Source organism: Magnolia sinica, chromosome 7 (genome assembly GCF_029962835.1).
Source record: "Magnolia sinica isolate HGM2019 chromosome 7, MsV1, whole genome shotgun sequence".
NCBI lineage: Eukaryota > Viridiplantae > Streptophyta > Magnoliopsida > Magnoliales > Magnoliaceae > Magnolia > Magnolia sinica.
The window spans coordinates 16,496,652-16,517,082 of NC_080579.1; the positions used below are offsets into that span (position 1 = coordinate 16,496,652).

Sequence of the window (20,431 nt, forward strand, 5' to 3'; positions counted from 1 at the left end):
CTTCTGCGAGATGAACTCGCTGGAACTGAACGCTCCGCTGAAGACTCAGCCATCCTCTCAGAGTGCTGGAAAGCAACATTGACATCTACAACCATCTCCACCAACAACGAAGGTGATTCCGAAGCGTCCCAAAAACGTCTCGCTTCACCTTCGTCGTCGGCGGATCCCTCCCAGGGGCTCGAAGGTCCTTACATTGTCGCTACAATTGAAAGCAAAAGGGAGGGAGAGAGTTAAATAACTCACCGGAGGCAGCAGGAGTGGCTGAAGAAAGGACGGAATGTGGGAGCAGAAGTCAAAAATGGAAGGGTGAAAATGGTAAAAATGGCAGAAAACGGTGGAAATGGAAAACAGTGAAAATGCTGGTGCGAAAATGGGAACCCAGCATCCCGCTCCCCCTTTTGTAGCCTTGTCACGTGGCAAGTGCATATAAGGAGGAGTCGAGTTGACGCCTGCTTCGACTCCCCCGCCCGACAAGTGGCGCGCTTCGAGCGATGCGAGCACATTTTTCGTCACGTGTCTGGCTCTCATAAGGTGAAAAGACGTATTACTGGCTTCTCGTTCGTCTAGCCTCGATTAACGAACCGGGGCATGTTCTGGACGATGTAGAACGCTTGCAAACAATAAATGATCCATCATAAAGTCGGTCCCAGCTCAAGCCGACTTAACAATTCTCTACCCCTTAGCATCAACAAAGTTGATGCAAGGAGTAAGGGAGCTTACTATTGGGAAAAAATAGTACAAGTCCAGAGACTTGGCTATGGAATGGACCAACTCTACTGACACGCCCTGGCTCCCGAGGCAACAAACCTGACCGAGGGACAACTTTCCTCTTCTTAGGATCGATCAGGTGGTAGACAGCACCGTAGGACATGAACTTCTTAGTTTTATGGATGCTTACTTTGGGTATAATCAAATTGTAATGCATCAATCAGATAAATCTAAGACTACCTTTGTCACTGACAAAGGTCTTTACTATTACCGTATGATGCTATTTGGCCTTAAAAAATGCAAGAGCGACCTACCAGCGGCTAGTGAACAAAATGTTTGCTCAGCAGATCCGTCGTACCATGGAAGTGTACATCGATGATATGCTCGTTAAAAGTATACAGGCAGCCGATCATATTGCCGACTTAAAACCTTGAATCCCCGTGTAGAGTTCTGGAGTCCAAAAGAGAATAAGAGAAAATATTTAAATATTTAATTGAATAATGTATGTTTAATTACTCTATTAAATTATTAATAAAGAAAACAAAACTCTAATTCAAAATTACCTAAAATAGTAAAACTCTTCTAAAACTTAATTTGTCAAAAATAATAAGTCCTAAATTAACTTTATTAGATGATATATATATATATATATATATATATATATATATATCTATATATATATATATATATATATATATATATATATATATATATATATATAATTCTAGAAATAAGGAAATACAATAGAAACACAAATTATTAAAAATAGTAAATTTTTTGTCAAATCGTAATTTTGTATCGAGAGGATACGTTTTCTTGCAAGACAGATAAACATAGTCTGCCACAGGAGTCGATTGATCCCAAATGGCCTGTTACATAAAAATCAATAGATTGTGTGTTTCGTGATGATACCCAAATCAAAAGTTACCGCCAATTTAGGGTCCAGACTTTGAATCACAATTTTCCCACACCTGAAGTGAATTTCTTTGATCTAGACACACTCAGGGCCTAATTATGTCATGCCTTATGTAGGTTTGGGCCTGAATCTAACGAACTACTTCCACTTTCATTTGGCCTTCTTTTAGTTCAATCATGCTAAAAATGTACCTGACATCCAACCTCATAGAAGAGGTTGACACCACCTATCTTCCTAAGTGTCTACACTCCCTTCTTGTATTCTTTGTTTGGCATTTCTTTCTCTTTCTTTCTTTTACTTAAAAGGCATGCATCCCTTCTAGTAGGCTCATCTTTTTACTTTTTAGATTAATACTATATAGATTTGCATAAATTGTTAGAGAAAAGTAACTAGGCTTGCACATGGGCTTTCAAGGACTCCTACTTTGAGTTGGGCTTAGGCGAGGTTCTCATGCTTGAGGATCGGGAAAGACCTAAAATTCAAGCTTGCTTATTTATAGTGTACACCTTAATTAGGCTTTTCAAGGGCATTTTTGTAAGACATCCCACATATCTACAGTATCACAAGCCTAATATGGCTCACCTTCTGAATGACTTGGATCTTGCACAAAATGAGTGAGCGTGGCTCGAGCCCGATTTGTTTTGGGCCATCAAGGGCCCATAGGGTTTAGTTTGGGGGCTGGTCTTGGACAGACCTGATCCATTGACCACCCTACCATTCCTGCATCTTTGGACAGAATACACCTATTCACAAATCTAACAATACGGCACATCTTTTAATAACCTAAAGGTTGATATGTTGTTTCCATGTTTCAAAAGATCACACATGTCAGACAATCCTAGTCACAAGTTCTTTCACTAAAGCTGTAAATGTTGAGTGCCAGCCTTAAAAAATAAAAAATAAAAAATTCTACTGATGTTTCCGAGGGAATGGATGGGATCACCCCCATCAATGCATATTTGAGCCAGATGCCATCCACGTAGAGAACTACTTAGATGGACGGACTCAAACAAAAGTCACCCTATCTTGGATACTGTGAAGAGTTTGTTTGGCCCACATCCGGACTAGGATCAGCACCATACACAAGTGGGGGCCAGAATCCCATGGTGGGCCCACCTAAGACCGGCTTTGATCCGATGATTTGGCCTGTGTATTGGCACGAGTGCAATAACAAGATTACAACCCACCGGGCATGCACATGTTCCATCGTAGGGTGATCCAGGCATAGCCCACTAATCCAAAACCCTGACACAAACAGAGTTGCGCTAGCCATTGACAGCAGCATACGTTGGACCGTTGATCATATATTATCCAAAATGTGGTATATTCCTCCGGACCACAAGCTATGTTTTTTCTCTGGACCACTCGTTTGTGAGCTGCAGTTCAAACGGATGGTAACCTTTTGATCCTGAGATATTTTCATGAAATCACCCATCCATGGTGGGGACTATATATGCCCTATTCAACTTGACCAGATTCCCACCATGGCTAGGATCAAAACTCTTATTTGGTCATGATTCTGTCACAACCGGAGTAAACCCAACTCGATAAAACTCAGCAAAACTTGACAAACTCAACTCAACTTGCCACAACTAGACACTGTTGATACATTGTCTATACTTTAAAATATTTAATAATATAGGAAAAACTCAAAATTTGGTATTTGTTTTTGAGAAACTTGCCTGTTTTTTATTCAACAACGTGCAAGTCCAGTCAAGTTTTCATGTTTCTAAACTATTGAGGGCCATAACATCAATGATTAGCTAGATCACCAAAAATACTTGCCCATCAGGACTATTGGACGTAAATGGGCCGGCATGGTGTGATGGACTTTTATGCTAACCATGCATTGGGTTTGGGTTTCAAGTTTTGGCATGTGGTCCTAAAATAATGGAATTATTGCATTGTTTTCCATATTTCAAAGATCACATGATGTAGAGTGGGTCGCAGACACTTTCATGGCAAAGATGGACCAGAGAAGGCCTAATTGGAGGCGGAAATAATCGGATTGTCAAAACTTTAAAATAGTCTATCTTACAAAATCAGATGAGTTTTTCGACATATCATATATGATTTTGGAGTAGGAGAAGCTACTTTACCCAACCAACCCCACTACGCTAGGTTGGCAACTCCGGATTTGTGAGATTCCATCAGATCAATGGTCGAAAGTTCAATTTATTTTCATTTTTATTATAAATTGTAATCTTTAGTTCAAGTATAACTTTTCATCCTTTTGAGTTGTAGAAGCTATACCCAACATGAAAAGCACTTTGAAAAATTAGGAGAATAATGTGGTTGGTCCAAATTAGACACTTACTATTTTTTGCCCAAAACCATGAAGTCTAGTAGGAATGGAGGCCATCTATAAATAGTTAGTTTACTATTGATAATAAGTCATAGTTTTAGGGTATTTGAGTTGGAGTTTGAGTCTAAAACTTGGTCTTAGGTTAGAGCTCATTATTTAAAATATTGTAATTTCATTTTTATTATCAATCAATTTATTTTGAATTTATTAGAAATTATTTTTACTTTTATCCCTTGTGGATTTGAGGAAGATATATGAGGAGTCCAAAGAGCTCATGGATTCGGAGTAGATATCCCTTGAGGGAGACAGTGATGGACCTCATCACAGCCCTTCCTACGTCATTACACTCATTAGACAACCTAGCCACAAGTTCTTTTACTAAAGTGGTGAATGTTGAATGCCAGCCATCTTTTATTTTCTACCGATGTTTTTGAATAGAATCACCTAATCAACGCATATTTGAACCACCTACCTTCCATGGCGAGAACTACTAGATGGATGGGCTCAAATAAAAAGTCACCCTGTCACGTGTGCTGTGAATACACTGTTTGGCCCACATCCAGTTGAGTATCAGCACCAAGTCCACCGGCAACATACACGTGTGGGGGCCAGAATCCCATGGTAGGAGGACCGGCTTCGATCTGAACATTTGGCATGTGTACTAGCACGAATGCATTAGCAAGATTACCACCCGCCAGGGACATGTTACACCATAGGCTTATCCAGTCAGGCCTAGCCGTTGACAAGAGCATATAATGAACAATGGTCCAGAGCGTTGATCATATGTTAGAACCCATATTCTAAAATGTGGGATATTCCTCCCAACCAGTAGCAATGTTTTTACATTAGACGACTTGCTTGTGGACCGCTGATCAAAGGGATAGTAACCTTTTGATTCAGGGATATTTTCATGAAATCAACGTCCATAGTGGGGCAGTTTTTCTCTAGTCATGATTCTGTCACAACTACATATATAAGCCCCAACTCGATAAAACTCAGCAAAGCTCTAGAAACTCTATTCAACATGGTACAATTCAACAATATTGATACATTATTTATACTCTTAGTATGTTTAGTAATATCGAAAAAAAAAAAAAAACCTCCGAAAAATTAGTATGAGTTTCTTAGAAACTTGACTTAGTTTTTTAGCCGACTCAACAAGGCTTAAATCAAGTCAAGTTTTTGTGTTTCTAAACTATTGGGGCGAGAACAATTATCGTCTAATGTAACACCCAGAATTTCAGGGTCGAGTAATGCCCAACGCCCAAATTCCTGAGTGCCACTTACGTCTCACGGATTGTCAGAATATGGGTATCGTTTGATTGATTATATAAGCGTTTGAGAAATTAAATGAATCATGCAGCACAAACTACAACTAACTTACTGAATTAAAGTACGACTAATAAAATATATGACTAGCAAAATGAGATATTATGCATGATGTATGGGACCACGTCCCAACAAAATATATGGTTCAAAAAATGTACAAATGTCCCATTGCCCTAAGGCCCTATCACTGGTCTTAAGGCGGCCTATAGTGATTCGACCAGAAGTTGAAAGTAGGAGAGCTCCTTGTATACAATCACCTCATCCAGTGCGTTAGGATCCGTGACACCTGTATCTAAGATAAGATCTGATTGGTGTTTTAAAACACTATTCTAGAGTGGGAGTGAGTGATCAACTTAGTGGTTTCATTAGCATTAGGTTATACAAGTTATCGATTCCATAGGTGCAAGTAATGAAAAACGTCAGTACCAAAAAACTGGGCAAAGCCGACGGACTTAGGGGGGCCGGAGGAATCCGTCGGCATTGCCGACGGCTCAAAGCTGTCGGGCGGTGCAGTTTTGAATAGTGCACGTCCAACCGTCCTGAGTTTTCTAATTTTGTGGTCCACCCGAGATTTAATTAGGGCTCATTTATAAATTTTATGCCAAAATGATGTTGAGAAATGGATGGACGGCGTGGATGAAACATATCCATCATGGTGGGCCCATAGAACCCTCCCCATTCCAAAGATATGTTACCGTTTTTTCTTCCGTACAAAACTGTGAGTTTTGTACAGAATGTAAAATAGTGGTGACTCATTCATGAAAATAGTGACAATGATATAGAATTATCCAGACCATTCAGATAATCCTTGTAGGTGTAAATGTTTAATATTTATAATTTTCTTAGATAATACAATCTTATCCATCCAGAAATTGGTCCCTCTTGCATGTACGGATTTTAACAGATTTTTGTTATAAACAATGGTAAACACACACTGTTTCGGATTTCAAAGGTATATCTTATTTAGAACAGGAATTGCGAGCGCCATTTGCTCTTTTTCATTTTCAGGTAGCGCATCCCAGCCCGCGAGCGCCATCTGCTCTTATGCATTTTCAAGCAGCGCATCCCAGCCCGCGAGCGCCATTTGCTCTTTTCCATTTTCAAGTAGCACATCCCAGCCCTCAAGAGCTTCTCCCATTTTCAAGCAACAGCATCCCATCGCCATCGAGCAGTGGCATCTTCGATCGCCATCGAGCAGCGTCTTCAAATAGGTGAGCTTCTCTTTCCTCGCCGATCGGACCCACCATGATGTGTTTTATGTGGCCCCACTATGATGTATGTCTTAGCTTTTCTCATAGAATGGATATTTTCTCTAATAAAAGGAACCATCTTTCTCTCTTTCTCACTCAAAAGGAGAGATCGGGACCATTAGAAAAGGGAAGTTTGGGCAGAACTTGCCCACTGATGAAATCTTTCTAGAACCTACTTGGTCAAGGGTTTTTATCATCATTTTAACTGATGGTGGGCCCCCAATAGGTATGGTGATCTGACTCGTCTCGGACTGGTTGCGTTTGAATTGGGAAGAGGATGAACAAAAGAGGACTTGGCATGCGAAATCTGACTCGGTTGAGACAGGTCTGAATATGGAAATGTTTGTTTGTTGTGATTGATTGACGGAAACTGGATGGTTCGTGTTATTCGACAGAGTTTTGTGATCAATACTGTAAGAGAGTCACTTGTTGGGGTTGTTTGGTCAATTTGAAAATGGGATGATATTACTCATGAGGAATTATATGATGCATGGCTTCCATTTCTATCAGGTGGGACTCATTTTTTGGTAATCCAGAATATTTTCTGTTGCATCCTGCCATTGATGAGCTGTGTACCAGACATATACTCAATAGGACATTTTCACCTTTTGATTTCTTGATATGTATTGATGGTTAAGAAGAGAAATGCAACAATCATCCAATTCAAATTGAAAAAAGACAAAAAAAAAAAATCTCATGATTGGTCACTGGGATCTTCTAATCTGGAAGTCTTTTGGGTCATGATCCATTCACAATGGCATGCAACAGAGCAAGGTTTGGGCCATACAAAACCATAGGACCTACTTGTCAGAACTGAAAGTCCATGTATGTTGTGCAAAGATGCAGATTCTGCATTATATTGCATTATATTATGTATCTGTTTATTTTGCTACGTAGTTACATTTAAAAAAATAAAAATAAAATAAACAACTTGAGAGAGAGAGAGAGAGGAACTTAGCCAGGGTCACAACTAAAGATCTTGATTTTTGAGGAATTATATGCTTGTGAAAACTGAAAATCCTTGTATCTTGTGCAAGGATGTGGGCTGTGCATCGTATCATTCCTCTGTTTATTTCGCTAAGTAGGAGGTTGTTGCATTGTTCAAAAACTACTTGATTGTGGGACCCAACATGGTGTCCAAGATGGCCCAATAAGGATGGGGCACTAGAAGAATGAGGCTGATTCAATTATTAGGTGGGCCACACCATGAAAACAATGGACAACCGCAATGCAGGTTCCTCAAAGGAACGTAACAAAGGGCCTGACTGATTGACGGGAGGGCCTGCTAAGCTATTTGAATATCTAAGGGCTTGTCGAGGCCTGATCTTCAAGGCATGGAGCAGAAAGTTCCGGTTCAGTTCTAACCCACGTCCAGAAGAAATGCAAAGTAGATTTGGCTCTGCTTTGTTTTGCCCACAATGGCTCTGCCTTGTTGGTATTTTTGAAATTCTGATTTTCTGCAAGAGGGATAGCTTCAAATGATGTGTATCAGGATCAGATTCAACATTTCCTAACGGCAATGTCTTTGCATGTTTACCGATATATTTCCTAACGGCAATGTCTTTGCATGTTTACCGATATATATATATATATATATATATAGGCAAACAGATAGAGTCAGATATACTTCTTGGCTGTTTGAATTTGCTTTAATTGTTGGTTTTTCTTCTATACATCTCACATCTCTCAGGATTTTCTGCTGTAGATTGAAAGTGTATCTGGAACATTGGTTATGCGCTGGGTTAACTCACAGACAGGAAGAATTTTAGGATGGGTTGAATAGGCCATTCAACAGGAGGTAATTTCTTAAGAATTTAAGGATGGGTTGAATGGGCAAAGGAGTCAGCCTGTCTTTGGATGATGAAAACTGAAATTGATATTGTTTTGTGAATTATAGTTGAATGTATATGTCCACATAGGTACTTGGGTACCTTGGAGATTATCATCTTTGAATAGCTCTATACATTCCAACTTGTGTGGTTTTGTCTCGGAAATTGTTATAAGGTTTGTTTTATTATTTTGCTTTGCAGCTGAAGCCAAATATGGATAAAGAAAAGGATCCAATGGCTGGAATTATGGATTTGATGAAGGTGAGTCCTGTATCCATTCTTTTCTTGGGAAATGTCCAATGCATCGGAAATAAATGTCCACCCATCCAATAGATAAATAATTAAATAAGTTAAGTGCTTGATTATCATTGATGACATTTAAAGAGTTCTAATTTATTTTTTTTCAAATTATTGTCCTGAAATTAAAATTTAATTCTAGAGCTAATTTTCACTTTTGATAATTTGGAATTTGGCCAAAGTTTAATTTCTAATTTTAAGTCATTTACAATTCTTTCTAAAATGCTACTTTTCATATTCTTAGAGATTATTTAAATTTAAAGGTGTTAAACACAACTTGATAGACTGAAATTCTCAAGAATCCAATTACTATAGATGTAGATTCTTCAAAATTCAAGTGTCAAAACCACCTATAAATTCCTTTGAAGACATTTCTAACCTCACTTCATCTTTTTCTACCTTTTTTCTACCTTTTTAGGCATGCTTCTTAAAGGTGCCGTAGAAGAAGAAGAAGAAGAAGCAGGTATGTATGTGTACAGACCCAGTACTTATTCGATAAATACCCCCATCAGTAGTGCTTTTAGTCATATTATAATTCTAATAGAAAGAAGAAGTTATGGCAAAACTGGTGGAATCGGTGTAGGATTACAGAGACATTTCCATAGTACACATGACAGGGGTGACGTGCCAATTCAGTTTGTTCATTTAATTGCCCCTGTTGTTGAGGAAACATGATTAAAAATATATAAATTGGATGATCCTAGCCATCTCGTTGGCAGATTCCAAACCAACAGTCCGAAGAAATTTAGGCTAGGTTTACATAACCAAAAAATAAATAAATGAAGGGATTAGGATTTAAGATGGGTCCTACTAGATGGACGGTCTCAATTTCACTTTTGACCATAACCCATGTGCAGTAAAGGGATGACTCTACCTTATCAAGTTTCTTGTTAATTTTGTTACCATTTCCTGTTGTAGTGGTATGCCCACAAGGACCTCCCTTGTTACAGATGATCAATCCATCTGATGCTTCTAAGCATACATGATGATAACAAAAACAGGTGGGGCAACTCATCAAGTGGACCACACATTTATAAAAAGTAGGTATGTACGTCTGTGGCATCTGCCCCTACGATTTTAGCCATCTAGGTCATGCTCGCTCTACGTAACTTTTGATGTCCTGTATAGGTACATCTGCTTGTTTTCATTATGTTTGCTATTTAAATTAGGCACTTGCTAATATCTTACCCAACAACACTTGCCATCTTTATACATTATGCTTCATTGGCAACTTAAGACAAAAATAAAAAATCATTATGGAGTGGGTTCAACCCTTTCTTTCTTAAAACTTTCTTTTCCATTTGTTCCTGTAATTCAACCTTTTCTTTCTTAAAACTGCGTGTCCATTTAATTTATATACTTCTCTTCATTCTATTGTCATGAATTATACTAGTTTGTGAGATGGGAGAGTCACTCGTTGAAATACAGGGTACTATGGCCAATCGTGAAATCAGGGATATTTCTCATCCTTTGCAAGTGGGTTCTGTCGGGTAGGTGCATGCTTTATATTCTGTTTAACTTCCTTTTTTTTTTTCCTTTTTAATTCCTGTTTAGGTTGTAGGTAGGAACTAGGAAGGAGCATGGGCAACCTGATGTTTCCACGAATCACCCACATGACGTGGGACTTGATCGTTTTTCTCCCATACCCTCTGGAAGGCTATGATTTTTTATTGCATTTTGTGAAGAAGATTTGATTGAGAAGAAGATTGATTTTCATGTAAACTATGTCAGTTACCCATTAAAATCATTAATAGCATTTTCATTATGTATGTCATGTACAATCGAGAGGGTCAAAATAAGGTATTTAATGTATAAGTGGCTATAGGATGAAGGAATGGAAAAATCAGTGTTGGCTTTGAGTAGAATCCTTGCCTATTCAGATAAGACATTTATATTGCATTTTGTGAATTGTCATCGAAGGGTCCTGAGGTTTGAGAAAATTTCAAGAAAGAATGATATTTGAGCTAAGCATTGTCTTTTGCTTGAACAAGGAAAAAAAAGTCGTCCCTTTCATGAGAAATGAAAATGTATGAAAGCCCACAAAAGAAAAAAAATAAAAATAAATATATATATATATATATATATATATATATAAGCCATGACCAATGAAATGTGATTCTTGAATCTTGATAATTTGAGTTAAAAAAATCAAGCTTCTCTAATTATTAGCTTCCTTTTTTGGTTGATCACATTTTGATGCAACTTGGTTATCAAGGCAATGGTTAATCACATTTTGATGCAGTTTGGTTATCTGGAGCATAAATGTGAGCACGCATGGAATCAATTTCAAAATTCTCGATATCTTTTGGTTTTTTTTTTCATATTGGCCATCTCTAGACTATTTTTTTTTTTTTTTTTATCTGTATAGGAACTCAGTTACTGAAAAATGTAGATCTTTAGCATTGATTAGAGATGTGCTTATATTTTTTAACAAAACCAGATGGTTATTGGTCTTGTACTTTTAATCTGTCTTGTTATTGATTGCATTTTCTTTGTTATGTTTTTCTTTGTTTTACCATTGAAAGTAACTGAATATTTCTTGTACCCTGGTCTTTAGACCTACACAGAGTATTGGAATGCTATCCAGCACATTTTTTTAGTACTCGGAAGGAAGATATTGTAGTTCCTATGGTAAGAATAGTTTTAGGTATTGTTGTTGCATACTTCTTAAATGCTTTTGAATTGTGTTCAAAATTATTTTCCAGCAGGCTTATTACTATATTTATGTTGAATGAAAGTAAATTGACTGGATAATTATTTAGGGATGGTTATGGGCCAGGTTTGGGCCATGTCAAGGTCATCCCGAATCTAACCTATTTACTAATTGAGCCAAAATCAGACTTCACATACATTATTTTAATGCAAGCCGAGGATAAACATCTTATGCTAGAAGTAAGAATCATTTTTCTCTACTTGTTACTTTATTAAAAGCATGCCACCATTTTTCTCTACAGTCCAATCTGTTGATATGATGGACTCCCTATAGATGGGAGATGCACCAAAAATTTGCCAAATTGGAGGATCCCAACAATTATTCTTAAGAGCAGTAACAACCCATATTCTGAGATTTGTTTTGGGAGATGAGTGTTTGATGATGCAGGCTGAAGTGTATCATTCGTACATGAAGTGTTACTTGGAGATGAGATTTTTAATGCAGATGGAGAGATATGGAGGAAGCAAAGAAAGACTGCAAGCTTGGAGTTCGCATCAAAGAACTTGAGAGATTCTAGTACTCTCGTATTCAGAGACTAAGCCCTCTAGCTATCAACTATCTTGTGCCAAGCTTTTATACAAAACCAAGTAGGCGTGCCGGTCTTTCTCATCTACCCAAAAAACACTCTCTTCTAATGCATGCATATCTGTATTGATGCATGTGGATGTGCGTGTCTTTCTAAAGAGTAATGATCACATGAATCTCATCACATTCAACTCATAGTATGCTGTACTTTTCTTTCCCCTCAATGTGTCATGTGTGTAGGATGTCTAGGTAGTGCAAAAAGGTGGGCCCAATCAGGATGAGCACTTGGCCTGAAAATTGAACAGGTCGACTCAGCGAGTAGGGCGACAACCAATGATCTGACCCAACATACAGCTGTTGCCCAACTGATGTGGAGATACGCCTGTTTTTCATGGTGGAATCCACATTTTGCAAGAAAGAATTGGATGTTCTACGCATGTGTAATTCCCACTGGCAACGGTATATCATGCTAAATTAGCTTTCTGTGCAGTTTTTGGTCTTATACAAAAAATTTTATGACTCTCTGGCTCGATTTGAAACTGGTAAAATTCACTCAACCAACAAGCTATGCAACTGTTAATTGTTTGATTTCTCATTTTCTAAGAGTAATAGCAAAGATAACTAATTAAAATTTCCTTCCTATTTCAGTTTATTGGCATTAACTACCGAGTCCAGTCCTGTTGAGTCTTTGAGTCAACCTGACCCAAAACCCAAATGAACATTGAGTCAAGTCGACTTTTCAGGTTTTTAAACTATGGCCTATAATCAACATATTACATGGCTGAAATATGTGAAATTCAGAGATAATCAACTGTTAAGCCACTATCGGCCTTCCTCTACCATCTTTGCCTTCACGAATGAGTTAAGTTCACTGCACTAATCATTATGAGATTTAACTATTTGATTTATACAGGTTCCTTTGTATTTTTAACTGCTAGATTATAATATTTTTGGATGTGTTTCTGTAAAACTGCAACTAGAAACAGCATTGCTTTGAAAATATACAACCTTCATATTTGCTTTCCAAGAAAGTTTCAGGATGGCAAATAGCCAACATTTGGCATTAAGGACTTTTCCTCAATTATTGGAAGACTATGAACTGAAATTGACCGTGGAAATTGTGGGTTTAGATTCAAATGGAGTGATTTAAAAATATATTGATTTGATTTTCTACCTGACCGATTGGTGGATTTTTAATGGATGGCCAGATGGAAACAATCAATAGTAAAATAAAAAATAAAAAAATTCAACAAATAAATGCTAGTTAATCAGAGATTAGAAACAAGAAATTAATCTGAAGTGTGGAGAGTAACCTATCTAATGTAATTCCTACAAATTGAATGGTTAGATTGAGCTCATATATGCCATGCGTACTGTATGTACCACCAGTCAGATTCAAGCACATAAAATGAAAAATTAATGATGTGTATGTTAGAAATCTTCACCTACAAACCACTTGTGATTCACACCAGTGCTAAGCATTCAAACATCAAAAGCTCTCATTGCAAAGCTTGTAGGAATGGCATGTGACCATTTAATGGATTGCAGGTGAAGATTCCTCTTCTATAGTAAACATTTCACCAGTATTACAGTATCTCATGGGCAAAAGAGGAGATAGAAACTTTGTCAGTAAAAGGTCACCTTATGTCGTTTCAATAATTGGCAGGGCTGGTCGTCAGTGGGTTGATCCTTGGGACAGGGACATGGTATTTTCATTGCCTCATATGGTTCTGGTGAATGTAAAACATTAGGGGGTATTAATATAGTCATCTATCAATAAAGGCCCTGACTTCTCAATAATTGCATCAATAAATTAAGTGGCTGACTCCTATATCCATTTCCACCATTTTCTAAATGTGGCATAGATCATTTGATCCAGACCATCCATATTGCAGAACATATAGAATATGGAGTGTATCCCAAGGCAAACTGATTGAATGGACCTAATCGTCCAATTGGTGGCCCTCAAATGCACAGTTAAAAAATTGAAATGGTCAGTGAACTAAATTCAATGGCCGATGCTATATGGTTAAGATTGTCCAATCAGTGTAATTTTCAGCACACGCTTCATTTATAAACAGAACTGTGAAAGGGCAGGCCCATGCAAAGAAACAAACATGCCTCCCTGGCCAAATATGCCTGTACTAAATGCGCCATTCTTCTTTGTGCTTTCATTGCCGTTCAAATAGCTATAAATGGTACTTCGGGTACACTTCCAAATCGAAATAGTAAAATATCTACAGAGACATGTAAACATGTTGGATTTTCTGGATTTCAATACCTATGCTAACCCAGGATCAAAACATTGACCCATATGTATCTACCTATTACAATTGTTTTTTTTTTTTTTTTTTTTTTTTTGAAATTTCTAATTGAATGTGTTCAGAGTTACAAAAGCGTCAGCTCTTTCTTGCCTGTTATGGTGCTTGCTCCTCAGGTGGAGAAATGAATTGTGGATATGGCCCAAGTACTTTCAGGCTCTTGTAAATGAAAGCAACTGCTCCTAAGGCATCTTCTTCTAAGAGGAAATCCAAGGATGGAGATGAAGATGGTTCAAAAACTTTTGTGCTCCTAAGAAGTTTTCAAGGGTAAGCATTCCACTTGAGCTTTAGATTTTCTTCATTTTGAGCTTGTGCTCTAAAATTAGCTGAAATTTTGATTGGATGGTGTGGATAAAATACATGCATCACGCTGTGCCCATTGAGCTTTAACACCAACTACCTGGCTTGTGTTGGGATCACCAGCCAACTATTGATACGTTGCACATCTGAGTTGTGAAAACTGACCTGACTTTTATGCGAGGTGATCTAGATCCAAATACAGTATCACAGCTAATGGAAAGCTCAGATGCCACACGTGTATCATGTTGTAATACATGCCCACATGTATAAATTAGCAAACCTCCATTGTGGGACTATCACTTCTGATGGACGGACTGATATGTTACTGGTCAAGTGTTGAGGGTCAAATATTGCATATCAGACCCAATTATTACCTGAATTTATGAACATGATACTATTTAATGCACCAGTTTAATCGTGTTTGTGATGCAAGGTGTATTTACGAGCATAGACTGAAAAAGGATGCTAAAAGCATGGATTTAACGTTCAGAATGCACCAAGGCAAGGGACGGACTCCAAGGGACCAAGATCGACGGAATTACACGCCAGGGATCCGCGAAAATTGAGAAACTGAAGCTCAAGCGGCCTGAAAGTCAGCCAGAAGTATGCTTAGTATCTTTTCTGATATGGTAGGGCAATATCTAGAGGTCTTCATGGCTCGAGGACCAAAAACTAACCGTACACGTCAAATTTCAGCCATTGGATCCTCGTGAAAGTGGCTGAACTAACAGATCAGTCCATAAAATCCTGATTTGGGGCCCACCCGCTGTCCAGATACGCTTTAACTTTGGCCCCCACGGTTCAAATGAAATGGAGAACAAGATGAATGGTGTGGATTTCTCATAATCATTATACAGTGTATATACTACACTTTTTGCACTAAGAGTGCATGGCAACACAGGGACGCGAACTCTGTTTACGTGAACTCTGTTTCTGTCATGAAACAGAGATTGAGGATGATCTCAGTGGGCCATCATCATGGTCCAAATGCTCAATCCGAGCCGTCCATCATGCAGAGGGGCTCGATTTAGCCAAACCCATGTTGACTTTATGCACTCATGCATGCACACTTGTTGGTTTCAATGGTCACAAATGGACTGCCCTACAACTATTGCAGCTGATTTCTTCCGTGGGTCACGCCGAATCTGATCCAAAATCTATCCCTTTTACCAAAATTTTGTCACGAATCTAATGGACGGTTTGGATTTCTCAAGAGACAAGGTAAGTGGGCCCCACTAGTAGCTCAGCGCAAGACCTGCGCAGGCAGAGAGTCCAAACAGCGCCCGGACGCTGCCGCTCTCCGTGGCCCCTTTTATGATGTCAATCACGACCGGATCAATGATCCAGACCGTTCAAATGATAGAGTAGGAGATCCTGAACCCCACCAAGAAGTCCGATTCCGATTTTGGACGATCAATCGTCCAAAATCTCAAGCTAAACGGAAGTACTTTTCTGCGAAATTCTCGGCTGCGTCAGCTGTGTCTGCGTAAACGAATTTGTTTCCGTTTCGAATACAACAACCTCGCTCCTCCGTCCCTAGCAAGGGATAAAAGGAAGAAAAGAGAGAGCTTTGGGGGGACAGTGGGGCAGGGAGGAGAATCAGTGCTCGTTTTGGTTTTAAACGGCAGAGAAGTGTTCTTTGAAGGAGTTTTGGTTTGGTGCTAGGTGGCTGGAGGCTGGGGACGAGTAAGGTTGCAGGACGTGGCTGGTCTTTAGCTGGCACATGTGAAAGAGAGAGAGCACAGGAGCTGGCTCGTTTTTGGCTTTGACGAAGGGAGGATTGAAAGAAGAAAGAAAAGAGACAGGGAGCTACGGCTGCTGCTGAGTGGGAAGGCTGGATCTGTTCTTCTCTTTCCTTCTTGTTCTTTTCTATTTTTTTTTTGTTTATTTACTTTGTCTAAGGGGTTCTAGCATGATCATGCTAGGCTAAACCTCTTAGCTAGGGCTAAGAGGTGAAGCTTGTAGCTTGATGGGAGATTTTTCTGCTTGTGCCTGTTGTTAGACTGAAATAAGATTGATTTGAGTATAATTAAGGGATTGTTTTTAGTGTTTAATGGTCTGTTGTGACTGAAATTACAATGGGTCTGTGATAACTGTAAGCATGTTTCTTTTCTTTTATGTGCATAATGTTAGGAAGCCCTGTTGTTCACCATCGTCCCATGGGCATGGTAGGATGACAGTACCCTTCCTAACCTTCATACATTGTTGATTGGTTGGAAATTAGTTTAATTCTATTGTTTACTTTGTCTCCTGGGCATGGTTTGGTGATGGAATCCATTCTAATTCATACACCTTTCATCTCTTGAAAACCAGATCAAGTAAGTTCAGTTTGATTTCCATGATTCCTGATGCAGGCAAAAGATCTCCCTGATCTCTACGAGTGGATCCTCTGAATCCCTAGTTTTCCTTCCTTTGAATTACTTAAGTTTTAGATAATTATTCCACAAATTATTCCCTAAGTTTTATTTGATTTAGATAGCATCTTAGTCTAGTTCTAGTTATACTTGGTTTCAGATAACGTACAAGTTTCAGTCCCTGTGGATTCGACCTCGGTCTTACCGAGTTTATTACTACATCACAACCCTATACTTGGGGAGTGAACAAGTTTTTGGCGCCGTTGCCGGGGACTGATAGTTACGATTTTCTGAAATTAATTAGCTTTAGAATTAGGATAAGATTAGGATTTTATTAACTTTAGTTTTAGATTTTTTCTATTTGATTTTTAGAACTAACTTGTTTCCTGTTTTGTAGGATCCTGACATAAGTCCATAAATTGGTAATTCCTCCATAATCTCCTTACTTTTTCTATCTTTTAGAATTAGGGTTTGAATTTTATAGATTTTTTTTTTTAATATCCTCCCATCTGTAGGAAATAGTTTAAAACTAGGTTATTTCTTAATTAATTTTCTACTTTTAGTAACTTTCTAATTTTAGAAACTAATTTGTTTCCTAATTTATTTTTAGAATTTGTGTTTAGAAACTAACCTTCCTATTTAGTAGGCCTTTAAGATAGAAATCTCTAATTCAGGTAAGCTCCTTCCCTACTGTCTATTTTTCAATTCTCTTTTAGTTTAGAAATTTCCACGTTCTTTTAAGAATCCCTTCTTTTAGAAATTAATTTACTGTTATTTTTCTTCTCTTTTTAAGAATCTAACTTATTCTTGTTTTATTTTGCAGGTTTTTAACTTAGGACTCCAATTTGGTAATTTCTTTCCAACTCTCTCTTTCTTTCTAGATTTTCTTTTCCTTTTTAGGATTAGGCTTTGAATTGAGGGCTGCGAGTGTTTCATGCCCAAGTGGGCCCGTGACAACACTCGACGTCTCTTGACTGAAGGAGGAGTGGTTGAGGGGTTGACTATCCATCGCAGGATTAGACACCGCTCGAAATCCCCTGAGTTAACTGAGGTATGGCTGAAGACCAACCTCCTCTACTCCCACCCGGGGTGGAGGATACCCAAGATGAGAATGAGGTGCAACAGGGCACCCCGCCTCGTACTTTACGAGATTTTCGCAACCGGCGGGAGTGAGTATGCCCTCATGCATGATTTTTCCTGAAAACACAGAACAAATGGACATCAAGCCAGGAGTTATCCAACTCCTTCCCAAATTCCATGGACTTGAATCTGAAAGTCCATATTTACATTTGAAAGAGTTCGATGAGATAATAGCTACATTATGTTTTCCTAATGTATCTGAGGATACAATTAGGCTGAAACTCTTTCCTTTTTCCTTAAAAGGGAAAGCTAAGACGTGGTTACATTCACTACGTCCTAGATCCATTGGCACATGGAACGACATGCAGAGGGAATTCATAAAAAAATTCTTCCCACATCATAAAACGATTACCCTCAGAAAAGCGATCATGAACTTTGCCCAAAAGGAAGATGAAACATTCTTTCAATGTTGGGAAAGATTCAAAGATTTGGTCAGTTCATGCCCACAACACGGATTTGAAACGTGGCGCATTACAAATTTTTTCTATGATGGACTGACATCTTCCATGCGCCAAATGGTCGAGACAATGTGTAATGGAGAGTTCATTAATAAAGATATCGACGAGGTATGGGACTACCTCGACATTGGCTGAAAAACACAATCTTGGGACTATTACCCAAAGTCGAACACCACGTCTAGGCCGACTCAATTAAAGGAGAAAGGTGGATTATACCTCTTGAAAGAAGAGGATGATCTCAAGTGTAAAGTGACTACGCTCATAAGGAAAGTTGAGGCCATGGAAGGAAAGAAGGATAAGGTCAATGAAATTGTTTTCGGCATCTGTGATTGCAACATTCACACAATTGAAAACTGTCCTACAATACCCGCCTTTCGAGGAGTGTTGAATGAACAAGCCAATGCCGTAAATAACTATCAAAGACCTTTTACTGGACCTAACTCCAACACATACAATCCTGGCTGGAAAAATCATCCAAACTTTAGTTGGAGGAATGGACAAACGGCGACTCCTCCAGGTTTCTTCAATCAAAATCCAAATCAAGTGAAACCTCAAGAGGAACCGGTTCAAAATCCCATACAAGAGCCGGCTCAGGCAATGCGTGGAATTACAGATTTTATGCAAAAGATAGATTCTCGTATGACGGTTCTAGAAAAGGGGATGCTTCCTGCACAACCTCTCCCCAATCCTAAACCGCAATACGAGAATAATGATCCCAGCTCTTCAAATCAGATGGGACATGCTAAATCCATCACCACTCTTAGGAGTGGGAAGATCATTGATAAAACTTTTCCGGTTAGGCCGAAAAGCCTCAAGAACCAAAAGAGGACAACAATGATGGATCCGGTGATGCCCCACAAAAAGTAGAACCGGAACTTCTAGAGAAGCCAGTTGCTCCATTCCCCAACGGTTGGTTTCACCAAAACCTCTCTCTAACTCTCGGGATATCCTAGAGGTGTTGAAACAAGTGAAAGTCAACATTCCTCTACTTGATGTCGTTAAACAGATACCTTCATATGCCAAATTCCTAAAAGACTTATGCACGACCAAGCGACGGAAAATTATTCAAAAGAAAATCTTCTTGATCGAGAAAGTGAGTGCCATCCTGAAGCAAGACATGCCGCAGAAATTCAAGGATTCCGGTAGCCCAACCATATCATGTGTAATCGGGAACCATCGAATTGATCACGCACTTCTTGACTTAGGAGCGAGCGTCAATCTGATTCCATACTCGTCATACAAACAGTTAGGTTTGTGGGAATTAAAACCCACCCTAACCACACTACAACTTGTCGATCGCTCTGTTCGTGTACTAAGAGGGATAATTGAGGATGCGTTGGTCCAAGTTGATAGATTTTACTACCCTGTAGATTTTATCATCCTGGACACCGAACCCATCAATAACATGAGCACTCAGATTCCTGTCATTCTTGGTCGCCCATTCCTTGCCACATCAAATGCAATTATCAATTGTAGGAATGGTATCATGACTATGTCTTTTGGAAATTTGACATTGGAGTCAAACATTTTTTTAATAACGGCAGCAACCTCAGAGGATGATGACGATTTCCACGACATTAACATGATTGACTCTTTCGTGGAAGATACGATACCCCTGACCTTATCCTCTGACCCTCTAGAGACGTGCCCGGCCCACTCCCATGATTTTGATGATGACATGATTAGGGAGACGTGCGCCTTGCTTGATATTGCACCGGTACTTGAAGTTAACCGATGGAGGCCACAATTTGAAGAATTACCCCAAACGGATATAGTGCCTCTACCGTTTAACCTTAAGGCACCGAAGCTTGACCTAAAACCTTTGCCCTCTAATTTGAAATATGTCTATTTAGGTCAAGATGAGACATACCCGGTGGTAATTTCTTCCCACCTTGAGCAAGAATAGGAGAATATGCTTATTTCTACTCTCATTGAGCACAAAGGAGCCCTTGGATGGTCGATTGCGGACCTCAAGGGAATTGACCC

The 20,431-nt window shown here is 38.8% G+C and overlaps 1 long non-coding RNA gene and 1 other non-coding gene across 2 annotated transcripts; one reads left to right on the forward strand and one right to left on the reverse strand.

Annotated features, from left to right (window-relative positions):
- The first annotated feature begins 6,314 nt into the window (after window positions 1-6,314).
- Window positions 6,315-8,691, forward strand: LOC131252003 (uncharacterized). Its single transcript, XR_009174093.1, has 3 exons — window positions 6,315-6,469; window positions 8,214-8,306; window positions 8,539-8,691. It is a non-coding gene; the product is annotated as an uncharacterized LOC131252003 (long non-coding RNA).
- Window positions 8,692-18,337: 9,646 nt separating this feature from the next.
- Window positions 18,338-18,444, reverse strand: LOC131252421 (small nucleolar RNA R71). The gene has a single exon (XR_009174442.1). It is a non-coding gene; the product is annotated as a small nucleolar RNA R71 (small nucleolar RNA).
- Between the last annotated feature and the right edge of the window lie 1,987 nt (window positions 18,445-20,431).